Below are 10,439 nucleotides of genomic sequence, written 5' to 3'. Positions count from 1 at the left end.
GTCATCCTTTGAGCATGAAACGGTTATTGATCAATTAGCGAGGAAGAACGAGTCCAGAAAGGATGGAATTCCAGTCAAAAAGCTAAAGAACACTTAGTCCTACCGAGTGTCACACATTCACGACAACCTCCTTCCTTATTCGATTGGCGGATGCATTCCACAAGAAACAGCTGTCGCAAAACTCATCAAATCTCACCAGAAGTGTGCAACAGAGGAGACTGAAAGAAGAAGTGTTTCACTTGTTTGAGTCGCTGGGAATTTGTGGAAAGTGATGCCAAAAAGGCGCCATCTCCCTGCGGACCAAACCAAAGAGCTGTTTCACTATCCGTAGATGCACCATAAAGCTATTAATCTCCATACGTCAGCTAAAAAGAGAATTGTACGGAACGGAGCATAACTCACTGGTTTGCGTTCAGAGCTCTCATGAAAGAATTTGACGAGCCAGCAAAGGAAGACGTGACAAAATATAGGGGGAAATTGGCGATCCATCAAAGCTGATGAGTCTCAATCTTTCATGACATTATACAACTCACTGCACCACTTCTAACAGATTACATGAAAAACAGAGTGAATGGGCTGATTGATGTCCCCCACTTTGGTATGTTCCACCTCATCCTCCTGATTTTTTTTATACACCCGAACGCAAACACAACCAGCCAATCCCCCTTCCATTTGCATTTACCTTCTATCCTAGCATTAAGTTCACCTGGGACATTGGAACTACTCGGATAAATTAGCTGAACGCGTAAAATGGAGCGGGTGGTTTCATTTTCCCTGATACTGCCTGATTAGCTACACAAAATTATGTTCACTCAGCATTGGTTGGTGCACTGAGTGAAAAATGTGACCTGCGACTAAGTTGAGAACGTAGGAGTGAACTGGTAATCCGACAAGCATTCAGGTCAATGCCAGCCCTTTTCCCGGTCAGTGTGTGAAAATTCGTGAAAGCCAGACCTAACTGCAAAATTTGTGCACTTACACAACAGTGACAGAGTGTTTCAAATCGCACCACCATCTTCTGAAGAGCAGCTCCTGGTGCACAATCGAGATTGCTCTAGCCAGCGATGACCATACCCTTTGAATGAGTGAAGTGATATACATCAAGGATGAACAGCATTGTAGCAGTATATTTATTGGCTGTATCACGGCGTTCTCTATGGAAACCAAATGCCGATTCATCAATGCTGGGAATTTCTGTCGTCCCCATATCCAGAAAATTCAAAGTATTCACCAGCGCTGCGGCAATTCTGCTTCTCCACCTGTGTTTCCTCACCCTTACAAGAACAGGCGGTCTTACTTTGATTTGATTTGATTCGATTTAATTTGATTCATTATTGTGACATGTATTAACATACAGTGCAAAGTATTGTTTCTTGCGCGCTATTCAGACAAAACATACCGTTCATAGAGAAGGAAATGATAGATTGCAGAATATTGTGTTATAGTCATAGCTAGGAAGTAGAGAAAGATCAACGTAATGCAAGCTAAGTCCATTCAAAGATCTCACAGCAGCAGGGAAGTAGTTGTTCTTGGGTCGGTTGGTGCGTGACCTCAGACTTTTGTATCTTTTTCCCGAAGGAAAAAGGTGGAAGAGAGAATGTCCGGGGTGCGTGGGTTCCCTAATTATGTTGGCTGCTTTGCCGAAGCAGCATGAAGTGTAGATACAGTCAATGGATGGGAGGATGGTTTGCGTGATGGATTGGGCTACATTCACAACCTTTTGTAGTTCCTTGCGGTCTTGGGCAGAGCAGGAGCCATACCAAGCTGTGATACAACCAGAAAGAATGCTTTCTGTGATGCATCTGTAAAAGTTGGTGAGAATCGTAGCTGACATTTCAAATTTCGTTCGTCTTCTGAGAAAGTAGAGGCGTTGGTGGGCTTTCTTCCCTATGGTGCCGGCATGGGGGGACCAGGACAGGTTGTTGGTGATCTGATCACCTAAACCTTGAAGCTCTCAACCCTTTCTACTTCATTCCCGTTGGTGATTACAGGGCATGGTCTCCACTAGGCTTCCTGAAGTTGATGACTATCTCCTTCGTTTTGTTGACATTGAAGGAGAGATCATTGTCGTTGCACCAGTTCACCAGATTCTCTATCTCAGTCCTGTGCTCTATCTCGTCATTGTTTGAGATCCGACTCAGTATGGTGGTGTCGTCAGCAAACTTGAAGATCGAATTGGAGGGGAATTTGGCCACACAGCCATAGATGTACAAGGAGTATAGTAGGGGGCGGAGAACACAGCCTTGTTGGGGCACTGGTGTTGAGGATGATGATGATGGAGGAGGTGTTGTTGCCTGTCCTTACTGATCGTGGTCTGTGAGTTAGGAAGTGTAGGTTCCAGTCGCAGAGTGAGGTGCCGAGGCCCAGGCCACGGAGTTTGGAGATGAGTTTCGTGGGAATTATAGTGTTGAAGGCTGAGATGTAGTCAATAAATAGGAGTCTGACATAGGTGTCCTTGTTATCTAGGTGATCCAGGATTGAGTGCAGGGCAGGGAAATGGCGTCTGCAGTGGACCTGTTGTGGTGGTAGGCAAACTGTAGTGGATCCAACACTGACCAACACTACTGAACACCTTTTCAAAGAATAATTCTCCTGATTCTGAAGGGCACTTCTGAGTGGGCAATCAAGGTTGAACTGGGCAGCGATGACCATAGTATTTGAAATGCTAAAATAATATATATATCCAGGACAAAGCACCCAAGGATATCAGCACACCTTTCACCAATGCTGACTGGATGTGTTGACAATCCAAGTGAAGTGAAAACCAAGTTTGGAACTGAAACGATTACTCCCAACATCCCTGCGTTGCCTGCTGATATGAAACAAAATGTAGATGAATGTTGTTTGGAAAGGAAAATAGATTCCAAGGGTGTTGTATAGGACCCAATGCACATGCTATATTTTGTTCATAGTAATGATTAAACATGAATGCGTGTGTCATTATTGGGTAATGTACAGAAAACACAGACAGCTGCTCTTTCGTCCACCATGAAGAGCAAACCTTTGGCTCTGGAAATATAGCAAATATTTGGTTGATTGGCAATGAAGTGGTAAATGAAAGACAGCAAGAAATAGCTGAGGTAAGACATTCGGGGAGGGAAGACAAATCAGAGATTATGCAATGTATGGTAATGTATTAAGGCAATTTAAGGGAGTGCGAGACCATGGAGTGCATGTACGTCAGGCTATGAACGTGGGAGGACAGATTATGCAATGAATGGTAATGTATTAATGCAATTTAAGGAAGCGCGAGACGATGGAGTGCACATATGCTGTGCTATGAACGTGGGAGGGCAGATAGGTAATATTGTCAAGAAAGGACATGGCACTTGCTCCTTTATAGAATGAAGGAACTGCATTCATCGTTGGATAGGCCATAGCTGAAGCTTTGTGTATAATTCTAATTGTGAAAGTAAAAGGAAGGACATTGCATATCTGAAGAGAGTAGATATATTATTATAAAATATGTTGTCAAGGAAGCCATGAGGACACAATAGATAGGATAGTATTGATTTCCTTATTACAAAGTAGGACAACGGGTAAGCTAATTAAGAGTGCAGAATTTTCTCAGTCTTTGACAGGATGAGCAGGGAAGAAGTGTCCGCGTCCCACAACCCCCTCCTCTCAAATGACTGGTCAATTATTGAGGGTGGGCGGGTATATTGAAGGTGATTTTCTTTTTAGAAGAAGACGAAGAAACGGTATTCCCCAGATGATGGATGCCGTCTGAAATATAAGTCTCAGTTTTAGTTGAGGCCTAAATCCATCTGAAGTGATTTAGCTGGAAAGGGGGCGCTGGGAAGTGGTATTCAAATGTGCAATTAAGTTTGATGTTGTCTATTTTAACCCGTGCAGACAGGACGTGCTGAATTACCTCTTTCTGAAATGTACTTTTCTTTGGCACAGTAAATGTTTGAGCTACGAGAGGATTTAGAAAGGAACGCAACGAAGTTGAGGAGATCCCAGTTTGTGACCCACTGAAGAAACGAGATAGTGAATGTAAGGGATGATGGATACTGATTCTCTGCATAGATCGAAATCGGTTGAACAAAAAGGAAATATTAAATCTCTGTTCAAGAAAAAGAGGAATATTGAAAGTAGGAAGTTATTCACCATTTAGCAGACGCCTATTGTTCGTAAAGCAGTAGAATCCATTACACAAGAAATACCATCAGGCCGTTCCAAAAATTATATTTGAATAAAGCTGAATCGACACGATTTTCAGAGAGAACAATTGTGCTCAACGAATTCATTAGCATTCTTTAAGGGCTAAATAATTCGCAGGGCACAAATGAGGAAACCAATCGAAGTAGTTTCTTTGGATTTCCAAAAGGCATTTAATAAAGTGCCATTTAAAACGAGATCGGAGCTTACGTTTTTGGGCCTGATGTATTTGCATGGACAGAAACATCTCTAATCAAAATGAAACCGATTATTGGAATGAATGGGACTTATTCAATGTACCAAACTGCAACGATAGCCGAACCAGTGCTGGAGCCACCAGTATGTCCATAATTTTTAATAACTTGGATGAAGTCACAGACTTTATGGTAGCCAGATCCACCAATTAAACAACTGTCGTTAGGCAACCAAGTTGTGAGGACGCATAGAATGTGCAAATTGATATAAATAATTTCAGTATATAGAATGTTTACAAGTGGTGTATAATAGAATAGAATCATAGAATTCCTACAGTGCAGAAGGAGGCCATTCGGCCCATCGACTCTGCACCGACCAAAGTCACACCAAGGTTCCATTCCCGTAACCCCACATATTTACCCTGTTAATTCCCCTGACCCTAAGGGACAATTTAGCATGGCTAATCAAGCTAACCCGCACATCTTTGGACTGTGGGAGGAAACCAAAACACACAGAGGAAACCCACGCAAACACTGAGAAATTATGCAAGCTCCACACAGACAGTGACCCGACGTCGGAATTGCGCACGGGTCCCTAGCGCTGTGAGGCAGCTGGGCTAACAACTGTGCAACCGTGCCGCCCATAACCACTGTGCCGCCGTGCCACCCCAGTAATATCACGTGTAAAATATGTAGAATGTATTATGTGTAAATATGTGAATTTGCTTGGTTTATGATGAAGAGTAGAAAAACAGAATGTTATTTAAATTCAAACAGATTGCGAAATTCTGCAGTAGCAAAGGAACTGGGTGTCCCCATGCATGAATCAGAGAAACGTCATCACACAGGAACAACGACATGTTGCGGAAGCCAAAATGAATCTTTCCATTTATTGAGAAAATGGTGGAATAAAGAAACAGGGATGGCATGCATCAGGTCATTAGTGACTAATATGTATAGTTTTATGTAACCTATTTAAGGAGGGATGCACTTGAATTTGATGCAGTTCGAGGAAAGGGCAGCGTGTTGCTCGGTGACATGGAGGAGTTCTCTTCTTTCGAAGAAAGATTCACCAGGTTGGGTTTATATAGTTTTTTGTAATTATTTGAATAGGAGGTGGACGTATTGAAATACAAAGTATTCTGAGGGGCCATTGCACGGAAACATCCCACAGGATGTTTTCCCTCGTGGGATAATCTTAAACATAAGGGCTCGCTTAATTACGACTGAGATAGGGATGAAATGCTCCTCCCAGTGCCTCATTTAACTGCAGAATTCTCTTCCCGAGAGAACAGTGCAGGCTGGGGCAAGGGATATATTCACGGCCCAAATATTGATCAACAATGAGGTCAACGTTACATCAACACACATGAAAGTGGAATTAAGGCCACATTATGTTCAGCCATTAATGGATTGAATTGGGCCTACGTCTGCTCTCATCATAAAATGCATGAAGTAGAACGTTGTTCTAATGTTATATCCCGTCTTGGCGTCATGGGGATAGCAGGTACGATTGTATTATCACATTTGATCGGGCAAACCACATTTTGTCTGTTTCATGAACTCTTTTCATCTTCGATTGACATGTGGGGATCTGCGAGTTGATACTGTTTTGGACGTCATATTAATGAACCTTTTTTAGTCATGAGTGGGATCCGACCGAAAAAACTTCCGGCTCAGGGGCTGGACGCTACCTTTGTTAAATTGAAATTCCGCTGAGTTCGGAGGCGTAGAAAGCTGGGATAACAACACAAAATACATTCCTTTCGGAAATAATATCAACATTTTAATTGGAACAATCAAACTGATGGAAACGCAGAAACAATAAAAACATGCATTTATTTTGCGACTTTTAGGTGGCCCCAAGTCGCTTCAAGGGATATGGAACATTTTTCCTGGAGCTTTACGAAAGCCGTGGACCAATAGTTCACTCCGAGTTAAGTGGCTTTGAAAGATGGGAAAACATTCCGATGATGTCTATCACGACGCTCTTTTCCTGTTTCGTAATCAAGATAGTGATTATTGATCTTCTCCCTGCACTCAACCTCCGCAATTCCCTCGATTATTAGCATTTCTTCGAAGAGTTGAGAACACAAATTTGCACGAGGTATCGACGAATTGAACAGGTCATTACTTGTCTTTACCGGCAAAACGGAATTTCACAAGTCCATTGCACGTTCTGCAGTTTATCCCATATAATTCCTTGGGAACACAGATGGGCAATCAACTGGGCCTTTCATCCAAAAGGCCAATTTGCTGCTGTGACTTGGCTTCCTTTCGGTCTATTATCATTCAACAATCGCCTAGTCGAACATTGTGTATCGTTCTACAGTTAGTCGGTTTGTCCCATTCCTTCCATGTTACGTGGTTATGGGTTAGGAACAAAGGATGACAGAATGATATGGAGCTGGATTTGTTTGTGTCTTTAATCTTACAACAATTCTTTATCAAAGTATGCCTTCGATATAGTGCCGGGCTCAGGGACGCCACCGAATTGTGCAGACCATCCTGAAAGGGGACGATGATGAGTTAGATGTTGTGGGACATGTTGGTAGCAACGATATGAGCAAAGTGAGGAATGAGGTCTTGCATCAAGAATTGAGGGAGCTAGGCAATACATTAAAAAACAGGACCTCAAAAGTTTTAATCTTTGGATTACTCCCAGTGCCACGGGCTCGTAAGTATAGAAATAGGAAAATAGGGGACATGTATGCGTGCCTCAAGTTATGGTACAGGAGCGAATGTTTTAAACTCCTGGGTCACAGGGACCATTTCTGGGGCAGTATACGTACAAACGGGATTGTTTGCACCTGAACCAAATTGGGGTCAAAATACTTCCAAGTAGGTTTGCTAGTGCTGTTGGGAGGAGTTTAAAGTAGCCTGGAAGGGGGCAGTGGGTACAGAACGTTAGTAAAATAGAAACAAGCAATGCTTTAGTAAAGGAGGAATATCAGAATATGTTCAGCCATGTTGAGTGTCAAGAAAGGAAGGCAAGGGATCGATGGCATTCACTTTAATGCCAGGACTCCAGTAGATAATATTGATTGTTAAAGGGCGTGGATTGACACATGGAAATGTGATAAAAGGAAGGCAAGGATCGATGGCCTTCACTTTAATGCCAGGATTCCAATAGGTAATACTGATTATTAAAGGGAGTGGATTGATACATGGAAATGTGATATTGTTGCCATCACAGAAGCATGGTTGCGGAGAGACAGTGCTGGCAACTCAAAGGTCCGGGCTACGGGATCTTTAGGCGACAGAGAGAGTGTTTAAAAACGGAGTTGGTGTAACACTCTTAATTAAGGAGTCTGTTACTGCAATAAGGAAGGATGATATCTTAAAAGAGTCTTCGAACGAGGCTTTGTGGGTAGAACATGGGAATGTTAAGTGGAGAGCCCCATTACAGGGAGTGCATTATAGGCCCCCAAAGAATCAACGGAGAATAGAGGAACAAATATGTAGACAGTTCACTGAGGTGTGTAAGAATAAAAATCGGGTATTTTTTTACTCGGGGATTTCGACATTCCCAATATAAATTAGGATAATCATTGTGCTAAGTGTTTCGAGGACCCTCGATTTTTTGAAATGTATCCAGGGGTGTCTTTTGCATCAATACCTAGAAAACTGAACAAGGGATGCCGCAGTGTGGGATCTGTTCCGGGGAAATATGCTGGACAAGTGTTCAATGTGCGTTTTTAACGATAATGACAAAAAACCGGTATGATGCAAATTTATTATGCACAAGGAGAAAAATGGCCTGCAAAAGACAGCTTCGGATTGAGGGAAGGCAGATTTTATTAAACTAAAGCAGGGTCTGTCCAAAGTTGACTGGCAATTGCTCATTCTGAATAAGTCTTCAGCGGAGCAGTGGGCGGCATTCTAAAAGGAGCTGGGGAGAGGACATGTCCGACATGTAGACTTTCGGGGGAACATAGGAACAATAAGTTCCGTGAAACCTGGATGTCCATGACAATTAACGAAGGTGTGTGAAAGAAGAGGAAGGCTTTTAGCAAGTCCAAAGGGAGCAATTCATAGTTGAGGCCCTCGATGAATATAGAAAATGCAAGAGGGAACACTGAATTATAAAATTATAGAATTCAGTTGTGGACCTCGATGAGTATGGAAAGTGCAAGAGGGAACATAAGCAAGTATTCAGAAGATCTGAAAAGGGAACATCAAAAGGGATGTCCGAACAGGATTAAGGAGAAACCTAGACATGTGGCAGTGAGGGTGCTTTTTAACGATAATGACAAAAACACGGTACAGTACAAATATAAAGACGTTAACGGGAAAAAGGTTAACCAGGGAAAATGCATGTCCCATTATGGACCAAGAGGGGGCAATCTGTGTGTGAAGCCTTAAGACATTAGAATGTTGTTAAATGAATACGACTCTTCGGCCTTCACTCTGGCCAAGGCAAACATATGTACGGAATTCAGGAAATTTGCACATATATAATTGGAATTACAGAGTCACAGAGGTTTACAGCATGGAAAAAGGCCCTTCGGCCCAACTTGTCCATGCCGCCCTTTTCTTTTTTTTATAAACCCCCAAAACTAATCCCAATTGCCCGCATTTGTCCCATATCCCTCTATACCCATCGTACCCAAATAACTATCTAAATGCTTTTTAAAAGATAAAATTGTACCCGCCTCTACTACTACCTCTGGCAGCTTGTTCCAGACACTCACCACCCTCCGTGTGAAACAATTGCCCCTCTGGACACTTTTGTATCTCTCCCCTCTTACCTTAAACCTATGCCCTCTAGTTTTAGACTCCCCTAACTTTGGGAAAAGGTATTGACTATCTACCTTATCTATGCCCCTCATTATCTTATAGACCTCTATAAGGTCACCCCTCAGCCTCCTACGCTCCAGAGAAAAAAGTCCCAGTCTATTCAGCCTCTACTTATACCGCAATCCATCAAGTCCCGGTAGCATCCTAGTAAATCTTTTCTGCACTCTTTCTAGTTTAATAATATCCTTTCTATAATAGGGTGACCAGAATTGCACATAGTATTCCAAGTGTGGCGTTACAATGTCTTGTACAACTTCAACAAGACGTCCCAACTCCTGTATTCAATGTTCTGACCGATGAAACCAAGCATGCCGAATGCCTTCTTCACCACTCTGTCCACCTGTGACTCCACTTTCAAGGAGCTATGAACATGTACCCCTAGATCCCTTTGTTCTGTAACTCACCCCAACGCCCTACCATTAACTAAGTCCTGCCCTGGTTCAATCTACCAAAATGCATCTCCTCGCATTTGTCTAAATTAAACTCCATCTGCCATTCGTCAGCCCACTGGCCCAATTGATCAAGATCCCGTTGCTATTGGAGATAACTTTCTTCACTGTCCACTATGCCACAAATCTTGGTGTCATCTGCAAACTTACTAACATGCCTCCTATATTCTCACCCAAAGCATTAATATAAATGACAAATAACAGTGGACCCAGCACTGATCCCTGAGGCACATCGTTGGTCACAGGCCTCCAGTTTGAAAAACAACTCTCTACAACCACCCTCTGGCTTCTGTCAAGAAGCCAATTTTGTATCCATTTAGATACCTCACCCTGGATCTCGTGAGATTTGATTTCATGCAACAACCTAACGTGCGGTAAATTGTCAAAGGCCTTGCTAAAGTCCATGTAGACAATATCAACTGCATTGCCCTCATCTACCTTCATGGTTACCCCTTCAAAAAGCTCAATTAAATTTTTGAGACCTGATTTTCCACTCACAAAGCCATGCTGCCTGTCCCTAATCAGTCCTTGCATCTCTAAATGCCTGTAGATCTTGTCTCTCAAAATACCTTCCAAGAATTTACCCACCACAGATGTGAGGCTCACTGGCCTATAGTTCCCAGGCTTTTCCCTGCAGCCCTTTTTAAACAAAGGTACAACATTTGCCACTCTCCAATCTTCAGGCACCTCACCTGTGACTATCGATGATTCAAATATCTCGGCTAGGGGATCAGCAATTTCCTCCCTGGCCTCCCACAACGTCCTGGAATATACTTCATCAGGTCCCGGGGATTTATCTACCTTGGTGCACTTTAAGACTTCCAGCACCTCC

The sequence above is a fragment of the Mustelus asterias genome, chromosome 20 (genome assembly GCF_964213995.1).
Source record: "Mustelus asterias chromosome 20, sMusAst1.hap1.1, whole genome shotgun sequence".
NCBI classification, from domain to species: Eukaryota; Metazoa; Chordata; class Chondrichthyes; order Carcharhiniformes; family Triakidae; genus Mustelus; species Mustelus asterias.
Note: the sequence above shows the minus strand (reverse complement) of the source record.